This window comes from Tasmannia lanceolata, unplaced genomic scaffold (assembly GCF_043159265.1).
Source record: "Tasmannia lanceolata isolate RefF3 unplaced genomic scaffold, GAP_Taslan_0.1 ptg000018l, whole genome shotgun sequence".
Classification (NCBI taxonomy): Eukaryota; Viridiplantae; Streptophyta; class Magnoliopsida; order Canellales; family Winteraceae; genus Tasmannia; species Tasmannia lanceolata.
Window position 1 is genome coordinate 9,217,437 of NW_027518695.1, and position 11,164 is coordinate 9,228,600.

The following is an 11,164-nucleotide window of genomic DNA, read 5'->3' on the forward strand; positions in this document are numbered from 1 at the left end:
CCATGATGGCTGAGTCTGAAAATCTCTTCTTTCGCATGGCTCACTTTTGGAGGCTTAAGGTCTCGGGTAGGTTTGAACAAGATGTCTCCCGCCCCTTCTGATACCTAAACCAGAATTTACTCTGAATTTTCTTCGCAATTTGGAGGACACGCTCCCATTCTTCTAGCACCCGACAGTTTGGACTTTGCAAGGAAAGGGAACACAAATATGAAGGAGGAATAGATTTCCAAGGACTCGGTCAAAGAAGATTCTTGTTGTTCGGAGGACTCGACTCGCTTTCGACTCACTCTTGGATCTGATGTGTTATTTTTCAAGGGTATGGCTTAGCCACTCTTAGAGTATTTCGAAGACCGTGTCAAGAGGCACTACTCTCCTTTTTCGGTGTTTAGGTCATGGTTATTATCCCTTTTGGATTGCTCGGTTTCAATGCCCCAGTTTAGAGGAATGTTAAAGTAAGCTTGCTGGCACTACTTGGACCCCGAGATTTTACCCTGGTTGAAGACTGTTTCTCCACCTCGATGATTCGCTTTTTTGTTGGAAGTCATTGCCATTGACCAGATTGCCTTTTCAGGTTTTCAATCTGACGGACCGCCTGCCCTAACTTTTGCCTGGTTCGCCCTTTCGGGTTTTCAATCCAGCGGGCCTGCTACCCTAACTTTTGCCTAAGCTGACTTTTCAGTTGTCAACTTAGCGGGTGAATGACCCTAAATTTTGCCTAGACCGCCCTCCCGGGTTTTCAGCCTAGCGGGTCTTCAGACTCCATCGTTTTTTTTTCTTTCATTTCTTTCTGTTTTTGCTTTCAATTGCCTTGAACCTTTGCTCGTTTCACCAGAAGAACTTTATAGGTAGGCTCGGGTTCAAAAGGGGTAGATATCAAAAGTTCAAACGATTTGGACCGAATCTGGTCTTGCCAGACTACCTACGTACCCCAAAAATGGAGGATCAGATCCGCGTAGTTCGTTTTGGGTTTACAATGAATGGTTTATCTTTTTAGCTTCAAAAGTTTGAAAAAGGGGACGATTTAGCTTTTATCCCCAAGGATTTGACCGAACCTAAGTTGATCAGGTTGCCTACGTACCCCCGAAGAGTTGGGGATCAGGTCCGCGTAGTTCGGGTCGAAATGCCCCTGGTTTGCGGGTGTTTGAAAAGAATGTTTGATTCGGTTGAGGCTCAAAGGTGTTTGTAAAAGGATTCTTCAAACTTGGGATTTTTGGCGTTTAAGGCTCTGGCGTCCAAGGATGGCCTTCTGATGTTTTGGCATACAAGCTTCTTGAATGGCTAAGGTTCAATGGCTTTGAACTTTTTTTTTTTTTTAGGAGTCTGGCGGCATTTCCTGGCAAGACTTCATCTGCACTGTGCAAGCTAGACTGATTGAATTCCCACTTTGTCTTTAGGATCTTGCACTGATATTCGGGATTCTACGACTCTGGGTCTTCTCTGAATGCTGAAGATTTTGAAATTTTCAATCTACTTATCGACTCCGCTTCCTGCGATTCTGACTTTCTTGAGAAGTTGACGCGGGGCATGCTCCCTTCTCCTTTCTTCTCTGGATTCTATTTTTTCTTTGTTCATTCCGATTTTTTTTTTTTTGCTTGGATGTGGGGAATGCCCCTACGCCTTGAATGCTTTAACTTGAAATTCCATCGCAATGTATAGCCCAAGTATTCTTTTTGGGGTTCATGCTCTATGCTCATGACTTTGTTGTCCGAAAGTCTTCTCTCAATTTTTCATTCACTGCATTTGATGTTGGGTATCCTTCATTCGAAATTTTTGCTCTTTCGACCTGATGTCTGAAGCTGAGGGTGACTCACGTTGAACAGTGCTAAGGCACGCTTCTGATTTATCCTCATAGGACCAAGCAACACTTCCTTGAACCCTCTAAATAGGTTTATCGACTCTTTGCGCTCTTCGGGAGATTTTGCTAATCCTTATTTCCCGAGTTTCGAATTTCGATAACACTATCCACGGTATCGATTTCATCTTCAAGTGGCTTTGCTCAACACTCTTCCTCTCGTTTGATCATCTTTCAAATCTCGAGGAGAATTTCATCGGCATCCTCGTCCGAGGAGGGTGTCTTAATTTGTTTATTAACATTAGATCCAAGAGTGAACATATACAAGAATACTGACGACACTGGAATCAAATGTTCGTTGCATTGAATGTTTGAAGTACATACAATGATTCTTGACGCGCCACGATAGGCTCTCCATCAAATTCAACAAAAGATTGGATATTGGCTTACAATGAGAGAGACCAATAAACACAACATAGTTAGAATTGATATTGACATGGTTAGACTTACCAACTTTGACAGGAGGGTTGGTATACACACTTCAAAACAAATTTCAAAGATGTGACACTTCATCAGAGGCAACGGATTGGCGCTGAAAGTTCAAGGACAACGTGCCTTCATTAATGATGATGATGATTGGAGAGAGCAATCCTGGAGTTAGAATCTCAGAAGGGAGGGCCTCTCAAATTGTTCTTTAGCACCTGACAATGGCAAGGCTTTCTCTGGTATGATGTTTTCAAGGAGTTCAAGCTCTGACATTTATTTTTATTTTAATTTTTTTTTTCAATCATTTTTCAGCCCAGATGTGGTACAGGTAAAGGTGGCGAGATCCATGAAGGGTTGAAAGGGTAGAGTGGTTCCCATGGTGGGTGTAGAAGGTGCAACATGGTTATGTGCAGGGTTCTCAGAAGCATTTGAGTTCAAGAAGAATGAGGGAATCCCTGTCTACCAGGTAGCGGGCTAGACCAAGCGAGTTTAGAGATGAAAGCTTTTTTGGGGTTGATGGTAGACGAGTCACTAAGACTCCTGTCATGGACATCATAAACACTAGGCTCAATGAGAATTAATCGCATGACAATGTAATGTGCAAGTTGAAGCAAAAGGTAGCACAAACACATCCTCCCCTTGGATAAAAATCCGACAGCATAACAACTGTACATGAAGATGTGGTACGGCAAGTACATGGTTCGTCAACAAGCCTAAAAGGATGATGACCACACTTAAGGTATTTGGAAAAAATTCGGCAGCATAACGGCTATACCAGGAGATGTGGTAAGGTAAGCACATGGTTGTCAACGAACCCAAAAGGAGAATGATTGCGCTCAAGGGTTCTGAAAAAAAATCGGCAGCATAACGGCTATACTAGGAGGGTCTCAGCAACTAAACATGAAGAGTATGGCGTCATGGTCAAGATAAAGCAGGGCTCTCAGCAAGAACACACTCCGATAATGATAATGGCAAGATAGACTCATAATCGACATGCGGAGTACACCTGATCAGGATCAATCAAATGATCAAGCACATGGGAGATAGATCATGGCTAAAAGAGCCAAGCATCTGATGATAATCCATAGAATGGAGAGAGGAATAATTGATTAGATTATGAAGGAAAACTTAACTAGGAAGTAAACCCTAATCTAATAACAAATATGTACACATATATACATCCTAACCAGGGGCACCAACCCTAGTCTAATCTAGCGGAGCTAAGGAGGTCTCGACTCGTGACAGACTGATGAGTGTACTAGGACCGCGCTGTAGCCACGCAAGGTGAGCTACCCTAGTCTACAAATTGGACAAGGCTCCTAACTCTAGGCTTCACATGTGTAAGCAACATATGTTCGTCCTATATGAGTACATATATATAGTGTCCTAGCAAGGGTTCCCTAATTATGGTTCTAAAGGGAGCAACTAATATATATACATAATATAATGAAATGAAAGTAGGGCCCAGGCATTTCTGCAGGGTACTATGCTTATGACCATACCCTTGATGTATAACGCCAGCACACCCAGCATTATACAGAGTATGTTCATTGCTCATCGGCTGCTGTAGAACACCAGCACACCCAGTGTCTACGGCTGCAGCTCTGGCGCATAGCTCGGAAATAGATACAACGGCTCCCATCTGGTGCGCGTCATATCTATTCCCTGAGGCCAATAATGAAAATAATGAAAGAAATAAAGAATATGACAATGCATGATGTGCAGTGTGTGAATCCCTTGTTTTATTTACGCACCTAATTGGTGCCCCTGGATTTCTAACGATAAAGTTCCCATTTAACTTGGTTTTGACCCAAATTTCTTCAAAATTAATAAAAATGGCATTTTTACAGAGTTAGGCAATGTTCCAAGAAATCCCCAGCAGAGTCGCCAGCCTGTGGACCCCGATCCGGGACGGGCGTGAGGGGACGGGCCCCCGCGCGAGTCTCTCTAGATCGTCCACGTGAAGGAGAGCCCCACCAAGGAACTCTCGAAAGAGTGCCCCTCACAGCATGAGCGGCGATGTAAGGGAGATACCTCTCGATTCGAGGACTAGCCCGGATTCGAGACGCACCTCGAACAAAGAAAGAGTCGCCATCCAAGGAAGTGGGCCCTGGATCCCATGCTGTGCTCTGTTGCAACGGATAACCAGAGATATAAAATAGGGTTCGTGCCTGATGACGAATGGGGAAGGGATTAGGCGCCCCCAATTCGCCCAAGTGCTAGCACCTGGTCTCTTATGCCATTTATTATTAATTTTGAAGAGTTTTGGGCGAAAATCATGCGAAATGAGAACGGATATCCCCGAGATAACGTCTAGCTAATCATGCATGTCTCGGAGATGAATAAGAAGCACACACAAAAGAAATGAAAGATATGTCGCCTAAGAATAGTTAGATTATATGTGACATGCCTAATTGGTGTCTAAGTTCTGGTGGACAAGCACATGCATGCTACAGCTAAAGGTATAGGATCTGTACATGAAAATAAGAAAACACATCAAAATACGCAACACACGACTCAACAAGACAAATCCTAAAATTCTAATGTAGGACTTGACTCGGACCAGGATGGCCATCCATCCTAGCTGCACTACGTATCCCGGCCTCGGGAAGAATCAGAGCCAACGTATTTCGGTGTCCTATGCTAAACTACGATGCCTAAAACTCTAGGACCGCTATCCTAGACTCGATCCACTAGACTCGACTGATGTTTAAAGCTTTTTGTGCGATTGCTTAAATTCAAGTGGATTGTAATTTTTAGGACTCTATATGCCCTAACTAATGCAAGTTGATTAGCCTTAAGCTAATGCAGGTGGGCCCTATATCCTATGTGTATCTAGGCTGTGCATTCTAAGGAAAACCATGGGTTGACTATATGCTTCCTAGTCTAGCCATCGGTTCGACTAAATGTCTAACCGATCGACTTGAGGCCTCCTAACTCTAGGGACACTCACACGACAGGACACACCACATCAATACAAATCAAGACCGACTCCTAACTCTAAAACACCCTAAATATCTAGGACAGACTCCTAACTCTAGGGGAAGATCTTTTTGAAAAGGTTTTGAAGTTTTTTGTATTTTTGGGAGGTTTTGAAGTTATGAAAAATGGTGAAAGTTGTGAGAAATATTTACAAAAATGGTGACTGAAAATGGTGAAAGGGTGTAAAAATGGTGACTGAACTCAGGGTGCCAGCAGCACGCCTGAGCTGCCTACGTACCCCTCAGCTAGGGATCAAGCCATCCGTAGTTCGGACCAGAATTCCTAACTACTCTGCACATGACTCAAGATTTTTTTTGAAATTTTGATTTTTAAAATGTTTTTGGATTTTGAATTGTTTTTGAGATGTTTTTGAATTTTCAAGTGTTTTTTGGAATGTTTTTGTTGTTTTCAAGTATTTTTGAAATGTTTTTATTGTTTTTTTTTTTACACCAGAGAATAAAATCCTATCATCATAAGGGTAGGGAGACTCCTGATATCCCGCAAAGGTTGGACAGCATCCTATGCTTTGCGGGGGGGATGAACAGAATAACAACTCTGCAAGGGTTGGACAGCATCCTATACCTTGCAGGAGTGAATAAAATCACGTGATTGGATGAGGGGATGGACAGAATCCTAACCCCTATGATGATAGGACAGACCCCTGAAAGACTGAAGGACTGACTCCTATGCTGAAGACTGACTCTGAAAGATGGAAGGACGGAATCCTAAACTCTCTATGACAGACTCTAAAAAAAGAAGAAATCCACACAAACGGGCCCCACACAAACGGGTCCCACATCAGCGGGCCCCACACACAGCGGGCCCCACATCAGCGGCGGGCCCCACATCAGCGGCGGGCCCCACACATCAGCGGGTCCCACACATCAGCGGGCCCCACATCAGTGGGCCCCACACGTCAGCGGGTCCCACACCAGCGGGTCCCACACCAGCGGGACCCACACACAACGGGTCCCACACCAGCGGGTCCCACACCAGCGGGCCCCACACACATCAGCGGGCCCCACACACAGCGGCGGGCCACACACAGCAGCGGGCCCCACACACAGCGGCGGGCCACACACAGCAGCGGGCCCCACACAGCAGCGGGCCCCACACAGCAGCGGGCCCCACACAGCAGCGGGCCCCACACACAGCGGGCCCCACACATCAGCGGGTCACACATCAGCGGGCCCCACACATCAGCGGGGTGTCTACAATCACAAGCAACTCAAGCCTCCAAATAAAACTCAAGAACAAAAACAAACATTCAAGAGAAACTACTTACATGGACTGCTAATCGAGTTTAAAAAAAAATGATCAAAGCTCGGAAAGATTTGAAATCAGCAGCTTGATCCTCTCTCCTTTCAGATTTGCAGACCTCGGATCTTGGCCGGAGATGGAATCATTGCAGGAGGTAGTAAAAATCGACGGAATCCGATGATACTGACCGAAGAAGGGAGAAATTTGCCGGAGATCCGCCGGATCAATATAAAACCACCGGATCTGAGACGCTTGTGGCGTAGATGGAGATGAAGAAGGTGACTGGTAATGAGAGATGTGCGATCGGATTCCGGCAAGGAATTCGCCGGAGAAGATGACTGGCCGGATCTCTCTCTCTGCCGATTTTCTTTTTTTCTTCTCTCTTGTTTTTTCTTCTGCCTCGTTATTCCTTTTTTTTTCTTTTTTTTTCTCTGGTTTTCTCTTTTTTTTCCACTGTGTTTTTTTTTCTTTTTTTTCCACTGTCTTTCTTTTTCTTTTTTGCTCCTCCCTTTTCTCTCTGGTTCTTCCCCTCTGCGAGAGAACCGAGCTCTCCTCTTGAGTGGGGAGACTCATCATGAGGAGAGCAATCATCATTTATTTTTTGTCCCCCTCTTGTCCCCCCCCATTTCCCATTTCTTTGCAAAATAATAAATAACAAAATAAAAAATAATTTTCAAATGGCATTGGATGCCATGCGAAAACCAAAACCACTCATTACGCCCACTTTAAAAACAAAGAAAATGATGACGGTCCTTATTCTCTCTTTGACCACATAAGCGGGTCCCACAACAGCGGGCCCCACACAAGCGGGTCCCACATCAGCGGGCCCCACATCAGCAGGTCCCACACAAACGGGCCCCACAAAAGCGGGCCCCACAAAAGCGGGTCCCACACAGGCGGGTCCCACACAAACGGGTCCCACACAAACGGGCCCCACATTCTCTTTTGCTCGGATTAATTTCATTCATTTTCCGTCTGACCTCGGGATTTTATTCGAATATGCGGGTTTAGGGCCTTGTCAAAATGGGGTGTCTACAATACTCCGATTATTTAAACAGCCTAGAATGATTCTAGAGTTTAGGGTTGATATTTCATAGCCAAAGATACCACATCTCGTAATTTCTTATTTGTCATGACATTTAGTCACAGAAGCATCGCCCTCTGCATTATTCGGCTCATGTGTGCTTGCTTTTTTAGTCACAACCCACTCACACATTTATTTTTTGAAAGCTTTGAATCGGTGTACTCACATTTCATACGTATGTACGTTGGGAACGTGTTTCCTTGAAGTCTCTCACATTGTCTCTGTCTAGTTAAAATGCACTTGGGAAACTAACCCTAATTCCTACCGGATTATGGGCCACTCTACGGGTCACTCTAGAAATATCTGGGACTCTCTGAGCAGGGACTTTAGTTGGGATTTTAGAGGGATCGATGTTTTGGAGTTTTGTGCTAGTTGTGATGAAATGAGGGGCTGTAAAGTCTTAAAAAGGTTTACATTCTAATTTTTGACCTTGTGAGCCCTACTAAAATGGATCCAAATATTTCTACTCACGACTAGTGTTTTTTTGACATATCAAACATCTAAGTTGGACATAATATTCAATTAACTAAGATTAACATCGAAGGATCCTATATATGGGGGTATTTTCATTAGTTTTCACCAGATAAGGGCATTTTAGTTATTTTCAATGACATAAGGTATTTTAGGATTGATTGCTATGATTGGTTCTATTTTGATCATTTTGTGAGATAATGGAATTGTTGTCATTTTTTATAAGCAGATTTTTCATGTTCTTGTTTTCCTTTTGAAAAGGCTATTTTGGTCATTTTTCATGAGTGCTTTTAGCAATTTTCATGACATTGGAATATTTTAGTGTTTGTTTTTTTAGAAATTTTTCTATTTTGCCTTTTCTCATGTTGACTATTAGATAAGGGTATTTTGGCCATTTTCATGAGATAAGGGCATTTTGGTCAGTTTCCATAACATGGGGTATTTTAGTATTTTTCCTTTTTTTAAATTGTTATTGTTCTTTCCATTATTCCTATGAGATAAGGGCATTTTGGTCATTTTAGATGAGATAATGGCATTTTGGTGGGAAAATGATATATGGGTATTTTATGATTTTTATAAATTATAAATTTTTTCTTATATTTTCCATATTTTCTATTAAATAAGGGTATTTTGGTCATTTTCAATGACATACAAGTTTTTAAGATTTTTTTTCTTTTTTAGGAATTGTTTCCCAATTTTTTATCAGTTTTCCATAAGCTAAGGGTATTTTTCACAAATATATCATGACAAAAACAATTCAGCTTTTGCACTCACAAAGAATCTATTTAAGACAACAGGAGCATTCAACTTTTCATCTGTGACTATGATCAAGGAGAAATCAGATTTTGCACTCACAGAGAATCGATCTATTTAACACAACAGGAGACTTCAAGTACCATTTCATCTGTGAATATGATCGAGGAGAAATTGATGTTGTTAGGCACTCCGCGGAAAAGCAAGGATCTCACATCGGAAAAGTGAATTGATGTGGAAGGGGATATGATGAAGACTAGGGCACCCTCCCCATTAAGAGCTTGCTTTTTAGGGTGAGTTCTATCACATCCCAGCACTGTACCCTCGATGAGGGAGAAAATCCCTCAAAGAAGATCTAGGTAACCTTTGTATACCCTCAAGGACAGAAATTCCACGTTACTTCCGCGTGGAGAGAAAGATTGTCGGGTTCTACCTGAAAGCAAAGATACCCACATTGGGAAAGTGAATTATGTGTAAGGACTTATAAAGACTTGGACACCTCGCCTTAACGACCAACTTTTACGAATGCATGTCAAAGTATTGCTACACTCGAGATCAAGTGGAGCTAGCCACCACTCAAAACAGTATTGCTACAGCTGAAGAAGTGTATATAGAATTTGATCAATGGTTCTGTGAATAACCGAACAAGGTAATGGAAGAAAAGCTTTATTCACTGTATATTTTCGTGTGTACATGGCATATACATTTATATATATTGCAAAGATCTCTAATCCCTTGATCAGGGGATTTCATACAAGGAGAATGGAAATCCATACATGTAATCTTCTATATAAGGTATGGGTGAAGAGGCAATAACTTATACAAGGCATATGTGGAATGGCAATAAGCTATACAAGGTATGTGTGAGCTGCACTTGCCGTTAACACCCCCCCACAAACTCAAGATGCTTTTGAATGCATTTGAAGTTTGGAAACAAGAAAACGTAAACGAGGGGATGAATGAGACTTGGTAAATAAATCAGCAATCTGATGTTCTGATGGTATAAACGGCAACGAAATCGTCTTCCATAACACATGATCGCGAATAAAATGACAATCAACTTCAATATGTTTGGTGCGTTCATGGAAAACATCATTGTGAGCGATTTGAATAGCACTTTTGTTATCATAGAAGAGAGGAGTGGGATCAGAAATAGAAACACCCATGTCATGGAGAAGCCACCGGAGCCAAATAACTTCTGTAGTAGAATGGGCAAGCGCACGATATTCAGCTTCAGTACTGGAGCGAGCAACGACTGTTTGCTTCTTACTTTTCCATGAGAGAAGAGAATCTCCAAGAAAGACACAAAATCCAGTTGTGGACCGTCGATCGGTAAGATCACCGGCATAATCAGCATCAGAGTATGCACGAAGAGTAAGTGGTGACTTGGAAAAGTAAAGGATCCCTTGAAACATCGTGCCCTTGAGGTATCGTAAAATTCTGAGAGCGGCAGTGAAATGAACAGAGCGAGGTGCGGCCATAAACTGACTAACAATTTGAACGGCATGACTGATATCAGGTCGGGTAATGGTGAGATAGTTGAGACTCCCGACCAACTGGCGATACAAAGTAGGATTAGGAAGAAGATTCTCATCAGAAGGTCGAAGCTTCACATTTAATTCAAGAGGAGTGTCTACTACCTTAGCATCAGTAATACCGGCTCGACTAATAATGTCAGATGCATACTTCACTTGCGAAAGAAAATATCCAGTGGGCATGTAATCAATTTCAATCCCAAGAAAGTAACGAAGAGTACCGAGATCTTTCATCTCAAAGCATTTGTGCAAATGATTCTTAACGTCAGTAATGCCGCATAGATCATCACCAGTAATAACCATATCATCAACATATAAAAGTAAAATGACGAGCCCACGAGTTGATCTTTGGATGAACATAGCAGAATCATATGCACTTTGAGAAAAACCATGGTGTAGAATGGCAGTACGAAATTTCTCAAACCAGGAGCGAGGGGCTTGTTTGAGACCATACAAGGCACGGCGAAGTTTGCAAACTTGTCGAGACTTGTGTGAAAGAGCAGGATGAGGCTTCATGTATACTTCTTCATGAAGATCACCATTTAGGAATGCATTCTTAACATCCATTTGATGCAGCGACCAGTGTCGAGTAGAGGCAACAGCAATAAGTGATTGTACAGTTGTCATACGAGCAACAGGGGCAAATGTCTCCTCGTAGTCAATTACGTACTCTTGGGTGAACCCTTTAGCAACAAGGCGTGCTTTGTACCTTTCAATAGATCCATCGGATTTGGTTTTGATCTTATAAACCCATTTACATCCTACAACAGACTTTCCAGGAGGAAGATCTACAAGATCCCA